At 40.9% G+C, this 18,974-nt stretch overlaps 1 protein-coding gene across 1 annotated transcript in view; it reads right to left on the reverse strand.

The window, feature by feature from the left end:
- Positions 1–18,340: 18,340 nt before the first annotated feature.
- The window catches only part of LOC144071100 (uncharacterized), a 43,184-nt gene continuing 42,550 nt past the window's right edge, over positions 18,341–18,974 (reverse strand). The window contains exon 11 of the transcript XR_013299549.1: positions 18,341–18,423. The gene's annotated coding sequence lies outside the window, so the exon portion shown is untranslated. The remainder of the gene's footprint in view (positions 18,424–18,974) is intronic.

Consider the following 18,974-nt stretch of genomic DNA (forward strand, 5'->3'; position numbering starts at 1 on the left):
TTTTTACGAAAAAGCCTTACTATACTATGTCGTTTTTTTAATGAAAAAAGCCTTACTATACTATGTGGTTTTTTTAAGAAAAAAGCCTTCCTATACTATGTCATTTTTTAAGAAAAAAAGCCTTACTATACTATGTCGTTTTTTCAAGAAAAAAGCCTTACTATACTATGTCGTTTTTTCAAGAAAAAAGCCTTACTATACTATGTCGTTTTTTTAAGAAAAAAAGCCTTACTATACTATGTCATTTTTTTAAGAAAAAAAGCCTTACTATACTATGTCGTTTTTTAAGAAAAAAAGCCTTACTATACTATGTCGGTTTTTCAAGAAAAAAGCCTTACTATACTATGTCGTTTTTCAAGAAAAAAGCCTTACTATACTTTGTCATTTTTTAAAGAAAAAAAGCCTTACTATACTATGTGTTTTTTTTTTACGAAAAAGCCTTACTATACTATGTCGTTTTTTTATGAAAAAAGCCTTACTATACTATGTCGCTTTTTAAAGAAAAAAGCCTTACTATACTATGTCGTTTTTTACGAAAAAGCCTTACTATACTGTCGTTTTTTATGAAAAAAGCCTTTCTATACTATGTCGTTTTTTCAAGAAAAAAGCCTTACTATACTATGTCGTTTTTTTAAGAAAAAAAGCCTTACTATACTATGTTGTTTTTTAAGAAAAAAAGCCTTACTATACTATGTCGTTTTTTCAAGAAAAAAGCCTTACTATACTATGTCGTTTTTTCAAGAAAAAAGCCTTACTATACTATGTCGTTTCTTTATGAAAAAAGCCTTACTATACTATGTCATTTTTTTAAGAAAAAAAGCCTTACTATACTATGTCGTTTTTTAAGAAAAAAAGCCTTACTATACTATGTTGATTTTTCAAGAAAAAAGCCTTACTATACTATGTCGTTTTTTCAAGAAAAAAGCCTTACTATACTATGTCGTTTTTCAAGAAAAAAGCCTTACTATACTATGTCATTTTTTAAAGAAAAAAAGCCTTACTATACTATGTCGTTTTTTACGAAAAAGCCTTACTATACTATGTCGTTTTTTTATGAAAAAAGCCTTACTATACTATGTCGCTTTTTTAAGAAAAAAGCCTTACTATACTATGTCGTTTTTTACGAAAAAGCCTTACTATACTATGTCGTTTTTTTATGAAAAAAGCCTTACTTTACTATGTCGTTTTTTCAAGAAAAAAGCCTTACTATACTATGTCGTTTTTTCAAGAAAAAAGCCTTACTATACTATGTCATTTTTTTAAGAAAAAAAGCCTTACTATACTATGTCGTTTTTTAAGAAAAAAAGCCTTACTATACTATGTCGTTTTTTTAAGAAAAAAGCCTTACTATACTATGTCGTTTTTTTCAAGAAAAAAGCCTTACTATACTATGTCGTTTTTTCAAGAAAAAAGCCTTACTATACTATGTCGTTTTTTTAAGAAAAAAGCCTTACTATACTATGTCATTTTTTTAAGAAAAAAGCCTTACTATACTATGTCATTTTTTTAAGAAAAAAAGCCTTACTATACTATGTTGTTTTTTAAGAAAAAAAGCCTTACTATACTATGTCGTTTTTTCAAGAAAAAAGCCTTACTATACTATGTCGTTTTTTCAAGAAAAAAGCCTTACTATACTATGTCGTTTCTTTATGAAAAAAGCCTTACTATACTATGTCATTTTTTTAAGAAAAAAAGCCTTACTATACTATGTCGTTTTTTAAGAAAAAAAGCCTTACTATACCATGTCGTTTTTTCAAGAAAAAAGCCTTACTATACTATGTCGTTTTTTCAAGAAAAAAGCCTTACTATACTATGTCGTTTTTTCAAGAAAAAAGCCTTACTATACTATGTCGTTTCTTTAAGAAAAAAGCCTTACTATACTATGTCATTTTTTTTAAGAAAAAAGCCTTACTATACTATGTCGTTTTTTAAGAAAAAAAGCCTTACTATACTATGTTGGTTTTTCAAGAAAAAAGCCTTACTATACTATGTCGTTTTTTCAAGAAAAAAGCCTTACTATACTATGTCGTTTTTCAAGAAAAAAGCCTTACTATACTATGTCATTTTTTAAAGAAAAAAAGCCTTACTATACTATGTCGTTTTTTACGAAAAAGCCTTACTATACTATGTCGTTTTTTTATGAAAAAAGCCTTACTATACTATGTCGCTTTTTTAAGAAAAAAGCCTTACTATACTATGTCGTTTTTTACGAAAAAGCCTTACTATACTATGTCGTTTTTTTATGAAAAAAGCCTTACTATACTATGTCGTTTTTTCAAGAAAAAAGCCTTACTATACTATGTCGTTTTTTTAAGAAAAAAGCCTTACTATACTATGTCGTTTTTTTAAGAAAAAAGCCTTACTATTCTATGTCATTTTTTTAAGAAAAAAAGCCTTACTATACTATGTCGTTTTTTAAGAAAAAAGCCTTACTATACTATGTCGTTTTTTTCAAGAAAAAAGCCTTACTATACTATGTCGTTTTTCACGAAAAAAGCCTTACTATACTATGTAGTTTTTTTAAGAAAAAAGCCTTACTATACTATGTCGTTTTTTTAAGAAAAAAGCCTTACTATACTATGTCGTTTTTCACGAAAAAAGCCTTACTATACTATGTTGTTTTTTAAGAAAAAAGCCTTACTATACTATGTCATTTTTTAAAGAAAAAAAGCCTTACTATACTATGTCGTTTTTTACGAAAAAGCCTTACTATACTATGTCGTTTTTTAATGAAAAAAGCCTTACTATACTATGTGGTTTTTTTAAGAAAAAAGCCTTCCTATACTATGTCGTTTTTTCAAGAAAAAAGCCTTACTATACTATGTCGTTTTTTTAAGAAAAAAGCCTTACTATACTATGTCATTTTTTTAAGAAAAAAAGCCTTACTATACTATGTGGTTTTTTTAAGAAAAAAGCCTTCCTATACTATGTCGTTTTTTCAAGAAAAAAGCCTTACTATACTATGTCGTTTTTTTAAGAAAAAAGCCTTACTATACTATGTCATTTTTTTAAGAAAAAAAGCCTTACTATACTATGTCGTTTTTTAAGAAAAAAAGCCTTACTATACTATGTCGTTTTTTCAAGAAAAAAGCCTTACTATACTATGTCGTTTTTTCAAGAAAAAAGCCTTACTATACTATGTCGTTTTTTTAAGAAAAAAAGCCTTACTATACTATGTCATTTTTTTAAGAAAAAAAGCCTTACTATACTATGTCTTTTTTAAGAAAAAAAGCCTTACTACACTATGTCATTTTTTACGAAAAATGCCTTACTATACTATGTCGTTTTTTTACGAAAAAGCCTTACTATACTTAGTCGTTTTTTCATATATGTGGTCTCTTTTTTAAAGAAAAAAAGCCGTACTATTCATGGTCTATTTTATTAGATTAAAAAGGCCTTACTATACATGGTCTTTTTTTATAAGAAAAATAGCCGTACTATTCGTGGTCTATTTTATTAGATAAAAAAGGCCTTACTATATATGGTCTTTTTTATAAGAAAAATAGCCGTACTATTCGTGGTCTTTATTTTCATTAAAAAAGCCTTACTAAAAGCCGTACTATTCATGGTCTTTTTTTTTCATTTAAAAGCCTTACTATACATGGTCTTTTCATAAGGAAAAAACCTTACTATATATAGTCTTTTTTGTTAAAAAAAAAAAAAACCTTACTATACTATATGGTCTTTTTTTATAAGAGAAATAAAAAAACGTACTATTTTTTACCAATATGGTAAGCAGCCTGCTTGCCATGTGTCTAGCGCATTCAAAAAGAAACGTCACCAGGCCCAGTGACAGCCGATGCAGACGACAAACTGAAAAACGGCGCAACTTCTGAAACATCCCGACATCAAAGAAGCACCTTAAGTCTTTTTGACGTGTCTTTGACGGCACCAGCCTGCTAAGATCAAGCGGCTCGCATCTTCCCGCGCCCGGCTCAAGGCCCAAAAAAAGCCACCATGGCCCATAAAAACCTAAATCTCCTCTCCCTAAAAAAAAAAAACTCTGCATGCTTCACCTCTGGCCTCCACGCCAGCACGTTTCGCCCGATAACCCGAAGAATGAACATTTCGGTTACCCCGTCCGATTCCGACGCAAACGTGTCCCAGCTGCCCTGCCCGGAGAACCCGTAAAGCGGCGACATATTTGTCTTGGTTTAGAAATAACACAGCTCCGTTTCCATCAAGGAGCACCTCATTTCACACAAAAAAAAAACTTCCCAGGCGGATCCTTCGGGGATTCCGGTCTTCTGACTTGTTCCTTGTGACCCAAATAGAAGACCACACCCACAAGACGGGAAACACGAGCTCCTACAAAAAAAGTGTATTCCTAAAAGTGAAACCATATGGCTGCACTTTTCCGACGCAGATTTTTTATTATTATTTTTTTTACGTTTCTGGGCAAGTCGGTCCTGCGTCCCCTACGTTTTTTTTGAAGGAGTTACGAAAGGTAGCCCCACGTTCCTCCCGAGGACAGATCGGATTGAGACGGCGTGGTCGGAGAGAGACGTTGTTTACATATTTGACAAAGATGTTGAAAGTTTGCTGTCAAATAGTGTGACGGGCAAAGCCACCGTTTTGCTATGACTTGCGCGCAAACATGGCGGGATTAGCGAAGGGAGCCGTTCCAGGTGGAAATGTGAGACCATCGCGTGTCACAAATGTACGCCACTTGGCTATGAAAAACATTCGGGATGTCAATTCAGACATCGGGTTGGAAATATGTTGCATATGTTTTCAGATTGACGCGTGGTACTTCACTCGTTTATTATATACATGACGTATTTCACTGCCATTTAACATGATGGACTTTCACGACCACATGAGTCAGAAACATTCATTCATTCATTTTCTTAACCGCGTTATTCTCGCAGGGGGTGCTGGAGCCTATCCCGGCCAACTATGGACACCCCTGAATCGGTGGCCAGCCAATCGCAGGGCATGAGGAGACAAAGGACAGGCAAACGTTAGCTAGGGTTTTTTTAAGAGTGTTCAACTAGACTAAAATGCATGTTTTTTGGGATGGGGTAGAAACCGGAGTACCTGAAGAAAACCCACGAAAGGCTGGGGAGAACATGCCAACGCCACACAGTGTAGGCCGACCTGGGATCGAAACCTCCATCCCAGAACTGTGAGGCCAATGCGCTAACCTGCGATCGAACCCATGCATGTTTTTTGGGATGTGGGAGGACACTGGAGTACCTGAAGAAAACCCATGAAAGGCCGGGGAGAACATTCCAACCCCACACAGTGTAGGCCGACCTGGGATCGAACCCTTGATCCTAGAACTGTGACGCCGACGCGCCAACCTGGGATCGAACCAATGAATGTTTTTTGGGATGTGGGAGGAAATTGGAGTACCCAGAGAAAACCCACGCAAACCCGGGGAGAACATGCCAACTCCGCACAGTGACGACCGAGCTGGGATCAATCCTGTGCATGTTTTTGGGGGATGTGGGAGGTAATCAGAGTACCCGGAGAAAACCCACGCAAGCCCGGTTAATACATGCCAACTCCACATAGTGACGACCGACCTGGGATCAATCCCGTGCATGTTTTTTGGGGGGATGTGGGAGGTAATCAGAGTACCCGAAGAAAACCCACGCAAGCCCGGGTAATACATGCCAACTCCACATAGTGACGACCGACCTGGGATCGAACCCCTGCATGTTTTTGGGGGATGTAGGAGGAAGTCGGAGTACCCAGGGAAAACCCACGCAAACCCGGGGAGAACATGCCAACTCCGCACAGTGACGACCGACCTGGGATCGAACCCCTGCATGTTTTTGGGATGTGCGAAAAAAATCGGAGTACCCAGGGAAAACCCACACAACCCCGGGGAGAACATGGCAGGCAACTCCACACAGTGAGGCCCCACCTGAGACCGAACCCTCGACCCCAGAACTGTGAGACCGACATGCTAACCACTTGTCCACCAAAATAAAAGCAAACAATCACACAATTTAAAAAAAAAAATCATGAAAGCCACGAATCACATCTTGAAAATCTCATCACAAAAAATCTGGAAAATGTTCAATACTCGTTACGGTTAGCAACACATCTTGAAATAACAAAGCGCACCACACGCATTAGCGAGCAACCCTGATGTCCGTGTAAGGCTAACGAAGGCCTTCGCCGGCGTTACGCCCACTCCGCGATGGCGTCCACTCGTTCTTCCGTCCATTCGCTTCACACAAAAGTCGGAGGGACGGTGTGGACACAGCTGGAGGACCGAAGGATAACCCATCAGCCGTCCAGCTCGCCGCCAAAGTCCTCCTCCCTCCATTCCTTTCCTTCCACGCCGCCTCCAGAAAACAAAACAGCCGAGCCTTCACCTCATTCAAGAACATTTGTACAATTCTAATTTACGACTCCATAACAGTGTTGCTTTTGAGCCACCGCGAAAACAATCCAGACTCTTTGAGGTTTTGGAGCGTCTCGGGGTTATTGCAGCTGCGTTCTTGGTTCGGCGTCAATCCTCTGCCGCCCCTCCCGCGAAGGAGATCGAAATGTCGCTCCTTTCCCACTCGGTCGAATGTGACAAAACGGGGAAGTGACTCACGTCTCTCACGATGGCGCTTTATCCCACTCGTCATCGCACGTCTCTTTCCAGCGTGACATCTGCTCGTCGCCGTTATTGTCGAAGACGAGGAGGTGTTTTCCTTGCCCAGTTTGCATACCCTTGGCCAATTGCTCCCCTTATTAAGCGATTAAAAAAACGTACTAATGCAACACGGCACATATTTACTCACATAGGGCGCACTTAAAAGTCCCCAAAATGGACGGAGTGGCCAATCAGTGTGCACTAAATTCCAGATTCTGTAGATGTCGCTGTATGATGTTGACAACCTTGACTGTCTGGGTACATTGCTTGCTGACACGGTTCACGGTCGATTGGTCGCCGGTCTTTTGGTCGCCCAGAAGGTAAGTGATAATCACCATTTAAATCGTTGCTCAAATTCACTAAATACAGTGGTACCTCGTCATACGACCGCTCGTCATACAAAATGCTCGTCTTACGGGGGAAATTTCAATCGAATAATTCGAATAATAAATAATATAATTTAAAAAAAAAATATCCATCCCAAAATATGTGCGGGAAAAAACGAACAAAGTCATTTTTATTTATTACCATTCAAAGAAGTATTTTCCTTGATTTGTTATATTTAAACTTAAAAAATATAATCATAATAAATATAATATAATTGAAAAAAAATATCCATCCCAAAATACGTGCGGGAAAAAGCGAATACTTCATTTTGACATCAACCAGGGCCGCAAAATTGTTATTTTCTGGGTCTTAATTCTACAAAAAGTGGCCTCAAAAATCAAGACTAATTGGCCATAATGCATTTTTATGTGTGAATTTCACAAATGAGTCTCTAACCTCCAATAAGACCAAAACAAAAAAATGCCCTCTGTGCTAGATTAGGACGTTCCTTTGCGGTCAGAGAGCTCATTCGTGATTCGCTGCCGGGAATGGACGACAAACCTTAAGGAGCCAAAACAAAAATAATTTGAGGCCATAAAGCACAATCAGCCAAAGGCACGGCTGAATGTGTTTGGGTTTGTCGCTACCGCAAATTCATGCAAAAAAAACAAAAAAAAAACTGGCACCCACGCTCTATTTGTTGGCAGCAGATGTCTCTCCCAGCCAGCCATGATTTTGCGCTCTAAACTAAAAGAGAGGCAGAACAAAGCCCCGGTAAGTCTTTGGAGCAGCAAGGCTTCACAAAGATCGAAAGAACTCAAATAGAACAAGAACTAAAAATACAAACGCTCCTATTTGGATTTCTTTTTAAAAAAATCATACCGACTTTTCCCCCTACTAACTCCGTTCGTGACTTACCGCCTAAAAAAGTTGGTCATCGGCCTGCAAAACAACGCTAAAACCAATTGAAAGCATTTATAAGCAAGCTTTGACGGTATTGGACAGAAAGCCAAAAAAACACACCAACACTGTCAGGTATTAAAAAAGCACACAAACGCCTGAACTGGGACAATACTGTTAAATGTGCAGTTGACAAAATATTCCAACACTTAGCTCCTCCTCCACTGCAATATTATGTACCAAAAAATTCCAAGACATCAACAATGGCTGGCTCTAGAGGTGACTGTGTAGTTCCCTTCAAAAAGAGTGCTAAATTAGCCAAAGCAACTTCTTCTCTTCATTCCTGGATTGGATTGGATAACTTTAATCATCCCGTATTCGGGAAATTTCATTGTGGCAGTAGCTAGACAGAACAACAAAGCAAAAGCACAAAGTACAAAGCAAATCAAAGTCAATGGGATCATTAAGAATCACCAAATCAAATCATTAAGACAGAAAAGCCGCAAAAACACAAAACGAGCAAGAGTGGATGGAGCTACCGCCACCGGCTGCCACTTGAACGGCGCCATCTTGGTTGCGGTAGCAAAAATTGTGCTACTTGTGTGTCCTCATTTACCTTCAACTTTCACAAGGGACTAAAAATGGAAATGAGCTCTCGGCTACAATTTTTCATTAACGTGAATATGAATATGTTCACTAATATGTGCCGTCAAACTTCAACTCAATGTGTCTTGGAAGAACCGTGACCTCACCCGACCTTGACCCCAAAGCCCCGACGATAACCAAAGCTCGTCCAATCAGCTCCTTTGCTTTTCTTTTTTAAAGAGCGCCCTCGTAAAACTCTTAAAAAGCATTGTTGTGTCCTGATCCCACTGCAACAACACAAACTGAGAGCACTTAAACGTAAGCGGCGAGGGCGTCTTTTCAAATCTCACGCCATCCCGACGGTGACAGCCTCTATCCTCAATGACAGGCTCGGACGTTCCGCCGGTCGCCTCGCGCGCCACCAAAAAAATGCGGTCGGGGGGGAGGGGCAGGCTCCGATGTCGTCGCCGGCGGCTGTCGGGCCGATCACTCCACACCGCGCTGATAAAATAGTGTTGGGTTCAACTGATGGACGAATAACGGCGTTTTGTTGCCCTGTCAGCTCGCTAAGACTTTGACTTAAGTGGCTTCGCCGTCCGTTGCGGAACTCATACCTGTCAACCTCTGCCGATAACTGCCCTTATAAATGATTATGATTCCCCTTACAAACCCCCAAAAAACCTTTATATAAATTTTATAGCCATGTTATAGCCATGTTTGTGCGCAAGCGTCACACATCAGGCTAACGTTTAATGAGCCACACGGTGACCTTTGCCTTCTTGGAGTGGGCCTGTATTTCTGTGAGTACTTTCCACTTCTTCTGGAGTGAAATGGCATTTTTTGGACTTTGTTCAGTACCAGGTCAGAGGTTAAGGGATTTTAGGGTCAAGGTTAAGATGTGTGTGTGTGTTATTGATATATTCACACATTTCCCCCCCAAAAATGGAGAACGTCAAGGTAATTGCACGTTGCCTAATCCAATACTTTTCATTTAAAGAGAAAAAAAAGCTGTATTATCTGAACCGCAGTAGGCGGTGATTGACAGGCAATCCCGCCGATACGCCAACGCGTGTTTGTAACGGAAACAGGCATCCAAGGACGTGGTTTTCACGTACGAGGCCTTGCTCGCTCTTTGCTCTTTGCTTCAAATCACACATCTTATCATTACATTTTTCGAGCTGTCAAAGTAGGACACCACGTTCTTGTGGTGCTCAACCGACAAGCTGTCAAGAATGCCAAGTAGCGACAACAATATGAACAGCATCCTCTGCTCTTTTTAAAGGTTAGAAGATGCTCTTAAAGTGGCCTATTTTCTTTCTTTTGGAGGAATACAGTAATCCCTCAAATATTGCGGATAATGCCGAGCAAACATGGCCGTGAAAATAGAAAATCCCCGATTCAGGATCACCCCTATTTTTATTACGTTTTCGCCCCTATGCAAAAATACAAGTACAGTAATCCCCCGAATATCGCCGATAATCGAAAAACCGCCAAATTGTGTTTTTGGATCATTTTAAATTGTGTACATCATTTACAAATTGTGATAACAGCAAAAAACGCCTATTATGACTACATACCCTACTACATGTTTTCACGCCTATACAATACACAAAAAAAACAAGTACCTCGACATACGAGTGCCCCGACACACAAACAATTTGAGATACGAGTAAAATTTTGATATACGAGCAGACTGCTCATAAGAATATAGTGCTATTAAACCACTAGTTATTTGTTACTTTGTTAATAGAGGGCGAGTTAGAACAAGTAAAAATGTTTTTCCAATCCAATATCCTGTTTTGGGTGTTTTTTCAGAGGGCGGAACCAATTAATTAGTTTTGAGTTCATTTCTATTGGAAACGTTCATTTGAGTTACGAGTAAATCGACATACGAGCTCAGTCCCGGAACGAATTAAGCTCATATCTCGAGGTACCACTGTACACAAGTACACTACTCGCCTTTTCTGTGGTTTTACCAAAGCAAAAAACTGTCCAGTATTTCCCAAACCTTAAACAACACGAACCAGCCAATGAGAGATTAGTACGTGAGCCTCACAGTTCCTGGTTTGATGCCGTTGCGTGGAGTTGGCATGTTCTCCCAGAGTTTGCATTGATTTTCTCCGGGTGCTCCAGTTTCCTCCTACATCCCCAAAACATGCTAAGCTAATTGAACAATCTAGATTGCCAAACCCTAACTACATACCTGTCAACCTCTGCCGATAACTGCCCTTATAAATGATTATGATTCCCCTTACAAACCCCCAAAAAACCTTACAAACACCGTACGTCGTACGGTGTTTGTAAGGTTTTTTGGGGGGTTGTAAGGGGAATCATAATCATTTATAAGGGCAGTTATCGGCAGAGGTTGACAGGCATGTAACTATGATGGGTTGTCCTTTGTCTCCTCATGTCCTGCTTTTGGCTGACCACCCATTCAGGGTGTCCCCCGCCTGCTTCCCGTCGTTAGCTGGAATAGGCTCTAGCACCCCTTTTGTGAGGAAAAGCGGTTGTCAAAATAAATGAATGAAAAAAATAAACAGCAGTACCCACTAAAACGTCATCCCAACCCCGAATTTCAATTCAATTTCTGGGTGAAAGAGGCCCCTTTATTGAGGCCATTCACCCACAAATGAGCATTTAATGTCCTTACCCGACATACTTTCCAGTCATCGTCACAAAGTATTTAGTGGCACTGGGTCTTTGTGACTTTTGTCTCTAACAGTCTCGTCCTTATTTGACATGTCACTCTTTCAAAGACTCGTTTTAACGATGCAGGCGTATAAAAAACACGTTTGACTCCAAGTCAACGGATTGGTCACTGATTCATTGTTGCATCATCCGCAGCGGTATTCGTAGCGTGGAAAACGGGCCGTCTGGGTGACAATGACGGTTGTTCGGCATGAACAGGCGCGTCATCCCGGACGGCTTGGTGGGTGCTTGCTCGGTGAAATTAAACAAAAGCAAACAGCCAGGGATGGCCGTGCTGATAAAGATCTGCCAGTGGCAGCGTTTCCACAGGACATTGGGCTTGGAAGTTAAGGGAGGGGCTTACAAAAAAATGCTTCGGTTCAGATTGGACTTGGTAAGCCTTGATCTGACTTGTGGTTCCATGACTGGCCTTGTTGCTAGACATAATAGCAAAAGAGACGTTGGATAAAAGCATTGTTGATATGAACTATACGACAATTAGTTATGTATCTGGTTGGCGTAAAGTCTGAAGTCAATGGATGGCTAATCCAGAATTGACATGGCTAATACTACGGGTGGACTTGGCGGAATTTTCAGTACAGAGTGTTCCGTATTGAAGTCAGCAGGAAGAGGAAGTGGACTAACAGTCTTCAATTATTTTTAGTACAATGAGGAGGATTTGTGGAATTGGTGCAATCCACAATGAATGGGAAGGTCGGCTTTTTTAAAGATGCTTCAGAAACAGTTTACAACTCCTTCATTCATTTTCTCAACCCCTTATTGGGGGTGCTGGAGCCTATCCCAGCTGGCACTAGGCGGGGGATACCCTGAATGGGTGGCCAACCAATCGCAGGGCACGAGGAGACACAAGAGAACCAATCATAGCTAGGGTTAGGCAATTTACATTCGTCAACCAGCAATCTTAGCATGCATATTTTTGGCCTGTAGGAAGAAACCGTACCCTGAGAAAACTCACACAAGCCCAGAAAGAACATGCAAACTCCACTCAGTGAAGCTCGACCTGGGATCAAACCCTCGACCCCAGAACTGTGAGGCCAAACCAATCAAACCGACCATGGAATTTGGGGAATGAGATGTTTGAGAGGTTTTTCCCACCAAAGACACAATCACCAATCTACATCAGAGGTGCGGAAAGAAGGGTACTGGCTCGGACCCAAGTCGATGGTCCTGAAGAACCCGACTTGGAAAAACAGCTTTTATCTAATTTCACGGTCAGTGCGGTCGACTAAAAGAACTCGCGAGTTCTAAAAGCTGGCAACAAAAGGATGTGAAATGTGTTTACGGCGGCTATTTTCAGCTTTTACACATCTATAAAAAGAGTGCGGCTGACCTCATTTTTAATAATTTAGCTTTTGATAGCATTTGATTCCGGCAGTGTTCCAGCTCAGCGCCTTTTCAAAACGGCCACGGATTGAAGTCGCCGGAGACGGAATCCGTCGGGTCCACCCTTTTGAAAAGGCTTCCTTACAGCCACGTCAAAAGGAGGATGATCCAGAAAAGGGATTATTTGTACCGCTGCCTGGGAATTTCTAGAAATGGCCACTTGGCAACATGTCCGGCCGGATAGCATTTGGGTTTTAAGATGTTTTCCCCACTCACCGCTTGAAAGTGACATTATCATACCCGTCAACTTATACTACTACTACTTATACTTGTCTAACTTATAACTATGCCTTTTTTTGCTACTGTCACAATGAAATTTCCCGAATAAGGGATTAATAAAGTTATCCAATTCAATCCAATACGTTTTTGCCGTATTTTGGGTGGTTTTTGATCATTTCAAATTGTGTACGCCGTGTAGCAACTTTTCACGGGATTTTTTTAAGTACATTTTTTTTGTAAAAGCGATCTGGTTTTACCCATTTCGGCTCTAATCCGGATCGTCTCGGTCACTGGTAGCGGACGAAAATGTCATCGTCGACGGCTAATATTGTGGTACACGGTCGATTGGTCGCCGGTCTTTTGGTCGCCCGGAAGGTAAGTGATAATTGCCATTTAAATTGTTGCTCAAATTCCCTAAATACAAACTACGAATGACTATTTAGTCATACTTATTAACGCCCTAGTAATTATTAGGCTAAAGAAAAGCTCCAAATATAAAATATATAGATATATATAGCATGTCAGCAAGCAATGTACCCAGACAGTCATTCTGTCAGCATCATACAGCGACATCTACAGAATCTTTTATTTAGTGCACCGACTGATTGGGCACCCTGTCCACTTTGGAGAAGATTTTAGCCTTTTAGGTGCGCCCTATGTGAGTAAATATGTACAGTTTGTTATCACTTAATAAGGGCAATTGTAATCATTAATATGGGGAGCAATTGGCTGAGATTGACAGGTATGCATTATGTTTTGACAAGTTCCTTTATAACAGACAATGGTATTTTGGTCATTGGTAAAATACCATTGCCTGTTAAAAAGCAACCAGTCGAAACATAGATCACAACAAGTTAAAATGAACTTTTTTTGCGCGACTTTTGAACACGAGTAGGATTGACGTTCCTATCCGTGTGGAGAGATAAAAACTGCTGAATGGGGAGAGGTTATCCACCGGACTCCGGCGTCCTCGGTGACATTCCTAATGTTTGTCTTTCCCCCGGCACCCCCGAATCCCCCGCCAGGAAGCCAATAAGCCTCCGCCAGTCACGGCGAACTCCGAACTGTGAGAGCATTGTGTGCCGCCGTGGAGCCCTTCCACTTTCCCGCTGGCATTTGGACATTTCCTAATGAAATGACTGGACGTCAAAGTCCACAAATTGGCGTCAACTTTAAAGTCTGGTTGTACAGAAGCGGGAACTTTTAACGGCGCTGCGGTGGACACGTTATAAATATGCCAAGGGTGTCCAAACCCGCGAAAGACGGAGGGACGGAGTCGTTTTAAAGTCACTTTTTGGCAGGCTGGCAACTTTTTGTGATTCATAGTGAGTCAGAAAAGTTCATAATTGAGAGTAATCCATCTTTCTTGTTTAAAATTTGGAAGCAAATGAAAAAAATCTAATGTTTGTGTTAGAAGAACATTTTAAAATGCATGACGTGAGCCAAAAATAGACGCCTCAAAGCAAAACAAAATGCCCCCTTTGTCTTTTGAGCTTGGGTTGTTGCAATATTTTTGCCGGTCCGCTAAACGTGTCAATTTAGTATTAAAACCTGTTTTCGGACAAATTTTGGGGGGTTAATATCCGTGTCAGATGTGCTATCGTTAGCTAGTTTTGAGTTTTTGACCTGCCAAATTATGCGTTTTTGCATCATTTTAATTTGTTTACGCAAGTGTCAAAGTGGCAGCCCGGGGGCCAAATCTGGCCCGCCGCATCATTTTGGGCGGCCCGGGAAAGTAAATCATGAGTGATGACTTTCTACGAGTCGTACGGTGTTTGTAAGGTTTTTTGGGGGTTTGTAAGGGGAATCATAATCATTTATAAGGGCAGTTATCGGCAGAGGTTGACAGGTATGGAATTGCAATCATTAATAAGCGGAGCAATTGGCCGAGGTTGCCAGGTATGGCCTCTTTAAGTGGGTCCTCCCACCACATTCCCAAGCAACCCTGAAGATCACTAAAAACCCCAAAATCTGAGGGTGAAACTTGTATTTAAATATCTTCTAAGGGTAAAACTCTTTCCAAAAAGTCATTTGGAGAAAACATCTCAAGTGTTATGACAGCTGGAGCCGGAAATGACATTTATTTGGATTCTGTCCTACCAGAACGAGGACCCTTTTGGTGAAAGTGCACAAGAGTGGCGACCAAACCGGAAAATGGACGGCGCGTACGCGCTTCAGCTGCATTAATAATAAACGGCGTGAACGGTCTGAACAAATAGTCTTTGTGAGCCAAGAGTTTGCTTTTATGGAAAAATATGTGCTCTTTATTGCTCCCGGTGGCCATTCCTCCCACCTAGGCATTCCCTTTACCAATTGAAATCCAATTCCTGCCCGCGGCCCATTAACAGCTAACGATTACGCATGCTAGCACGCGCCAAAGCCACTCGGATACGATAACCGTGGCAATGAACAGTTGGGAACAATGCCGCGATTAGCACGGCCGGACGCGGACAAAAGCCTCTACTTGTTTCAAAGCTCGTTTTTAGTTATTTGGGGAGCGCTACGCCGCGACGCGGGCGGTGGCTACGGGAGCTAACCACATGTGCCGCATCAGATATAACGGGCTGGTATTCACACCATGCCTGACATGCCAGCCGAGCTAAGAGCGCGGCTAGTATTTGGCCGGCTGCTTTTTCAGCGGACTTCTCGCCACGGGGAGTTTTAAAGGATTAGCATTAGCATCAGGGCGTGATTTGTTCCAGATTGAATGATAATTTAAGGCCCCGTGAACTCGCGGGGAAAAAATTGGCCTACGGTTGGAATAGCTGACAATAGTATTGTTTGATATTCATTCATTTTCTAAACCGGGGGTGCTGGAGCCTATCCCAGCTGACTTTCGGGCACGGGGCGGGGACACCCAGAATTGGTGGCCAGCCAATGGCAGGGCACGAGGAGATAATAGACAACCACGCTGACACTCAGCTAAGGGGAATTTAGCTTACAATTAGCCTAGCATTGTTTGGAATGTGGGAGGAAACTGGAGTACCCGGAGAAAACCCACGAAAGGTCTGGCCGGGGAGAACATGCATACTCCACACAGGTGGACCAACCTGGATTTGAACCCAGGACCCTAGAACGGCAAGGCCGATGTTTGATAAAAAAAGATTCATTTTATCATACTTGTTCGTGAACCAAATGTAGACTTCCAAAAATGACAAAAGTATTTTTTTAGGAATTTTCCTTTCTTTTTCAATGACTTGGATGCGGTTGTTCGAAACATGATTCCTTTCTGTCAATTTGTGTCAAGAATAGCAAAAACCAATCAATGTTGGTGAATCTGGCTGTAATTAGTGAGCACTGTTTGGGTATGGATGGCAGCCGGGTGACTGGTCAAGAGGTCCAGCTGCTTCAGCGCTAAGCCCCGCCTCAGACATCAGCCATTAACCCCGCGTCCTGCTCCCTTTGTTTGTTTGTTTTCCTCCCTTTGTTTGCACTGGAGACTTCCCGAGTAAACTCAAAGAAACATGATCTCTTTGAGGGGGGACGGAGGGGGTGCTTAATTGGCACCAGCAACTGGTAGGATTCATCCAATGAACCAATGAAAAAAACACTGACTAAAATAATGCAAAACGCTGATGTTCAACCTGAATAGGTGGCCAGCCAATCGCAGGACACGGGTAGACAGACAGCCAATCATAGCTAGGGGCAATTTAGCCTACAGTTAGCATAGCATGCATTTTTTTGGGGGATGTGGGAGGAAAATGGAGTACTCAGGGTAAAAACACACGAGCCCCGGGAGAACCTGCAAAGTCCACGCAGTGGGTTCGAACCCGGGACCCTAGAACGGCGAGGCCAAGGCGCTAACCACTCATTCCCTGAACCACCCATACCACAATCATGTTTAAAACAAATTGGTAGCCATTGAATGGCAACGTAAGGTCATAATATTGTAAAAAAGGCCCCTTGCGAACACCTGCTCAAGTTACAAAAATGGAGATTAGCCCAATAAGAAGGCGAATAAAATCTCCCCGGGGGGGGGCATATATTCCTCTCACTAGGGGAAGCGACAATCCGCATCGTTAAACTAATCCCGCCTTGTTACCTCGTACGGTCGCCGCGTCGGGCAGCTCGAACGAAGCCAATCCAAACACTAACGGGCGAAGTGGCCTATTTGATTAAGAACACTCGGGCAAATATGGCGTCCACCTCGGCCACTGGGCTTCCAATTAGAGAGTGGCTTCAGGTGTTAAACACACAAATCTCCAGATGGTGGAGGCTCGGTGGTCGGTCAAAAAGTCAAACAACGGCCCCTGCAATTATTGACGCTGGCGAATTGAATCTCTCACGTGGAAAAGAACAACGGGTTACTTTTTGGAAGAGGAACATTTCGACCCCGAATCTCGTTAAATCGAGTCGGCCATAAAACAGTCGATTGTAGCCATGAGTTTATGAGGCGAGTATTTTCTCGGATATTGATCGCCTCCGCGTATAGGCTTGAAATTGCCTTGAAATCGTTGAATTTGACAATTTCTCTCGTATAAGCCGCCCCCCGATTCACAGATTTCACCTCCATGTTTGTGGTTTTAATAGGGAGTACAAATGTGTTACTTTGAAATCATCGCACGTGCTATTTCTGAGATACTGTAGACAAATTCAAAAAGGAAGTCACGTGAGCAGTACAACCAGGAAGTGTGCACAAGTGAGTTTTTTCCTGTTTTATGCAAGATACGGTTTATTTTTCTTCTTGAATATTATTCATAGACGTCAAAATAAATTTTGTTTAGCGTTGTATCTGCTTATCCTTTCTCCATTTTGAAATAAATGACCGTATCGGCTGCATTGTCTTGCATTAGGGCGTTTGGTCTTTGTCACTTTGCAGTTTTGTGCATGTCATGTCGTTTTTATGCGCATATAAGCCGTACCCTCGATTCTGTTATCATTGTTTTTAACAAAAAATAAAATGTATATGTGAGAAAATACGGAAAATTATGCTGGGCAGTTTGACAATTTTCCAAAATCAGCACACAAATGCATCAACATTGGGAAATTGGGCCTCTCCCTACAATTGTACCCATATATACACATATATTTATGTGTATGTATGTATATATGTGCTAAGCAACACGCTTATTTATTTATATATTTATTCATGTATTTATTAACTTACTTATTACCTATCTATTTATGTCTAAAATGTCTTTTTCTGTGTCTGTATTCTCACCCTCTTGCTACTGTGACAACGAAATTTCCCGAATACGGGATGAATAAAGTTATCCAATCCAATCCAATCCAATAAAAGTCAACTGTTATCCTATACAAATTTGATTTCATTTTTCCAAACACTCCTTCCAATACTTGAGAACATTCCACTGGTGATCCTTTAGTGAGAAAATATTGAACCCACGCAATATGAAGGAGATCGAAGCAGCGTTTGATTGGCCAGGTCGAAAGCTCATTAACTAGGACGGCCCACCCGATCGTAAGACACGCTTGCAATGGTCGAAGGTGATACAGACTGCTGATTACTGACCAATAAGAGTGAGAGGGGTGAAAGTAATTGATGGTAGCGTACTCACATTTATTTCCTTCTTTCGGAGGTTGCAATCCAAGATTTTGTCGCTGTTTTTGGGAGGGTCGCTGTCACAGGGTCACAGCGCCTGGCCCGGCCGGGTCACACCGGGTCACATCGGGTCAGGTATGACATGGGCAAGACATGCCAGGAGCCAACAAGATGAATGCAACAGTCTCCATTTTTACTCCTAAAATTAAAAAAAAAAGTCTTGATTTCAACTCTACATTCAACAAGACCACAACTCCAGCATGAATTGACTTTTAATGAAATAACACAAGTAGTTAAGTAGAATCATTAACGCACCCATGTGTTATGCAAACAACATCAATGCAAAATCATTTTTACTCATAAAATGACACAAAAATGTCTCAATTTGCACTCTACATCCAACAACACCACAACTGCAGCATTATTGGACTTTTAATGAAATAATACAAGTAATTAAGTCGCCATCATTAACGCACCCGTGTGTTATGTAAACAACATCAATGCAAAATCATTTTTCCTCATAAAATGACACAAAAAATGTCCCAATTTGAACTCTACATCCAACAACACCACAACTGCAGCATTAGTGGACTTTTAATGAAATAAAATAAGTAGATAAGTAGACTTCATTAACGCACCCGTGTGCTATGTAAACAACATCAATGCAAAACTCTTCATTTTTGACGCAAAAATGCCTCAATTTGAACTCTACATCCAACAACACCACAACTCCAGCATGAACTGACTCTT

The sequence above is a fragment of the Stigmatopora argus genome, chromosome 3 (genome assembly GCF_051989625.1).
Source record: "Stigmatopora argus isolate UIUO_Sarg chromosome 3, RoL_Sarg_1.0, whole genome shotgun sequence".
Taxonomy (NCBI): domain Eukaryota; kingdom Metazoa; phylum Chordata; class Actinopteri; order Syngnathiformes; family Syngnathidae; genus Stigmatopora; species Stigmatopora argus.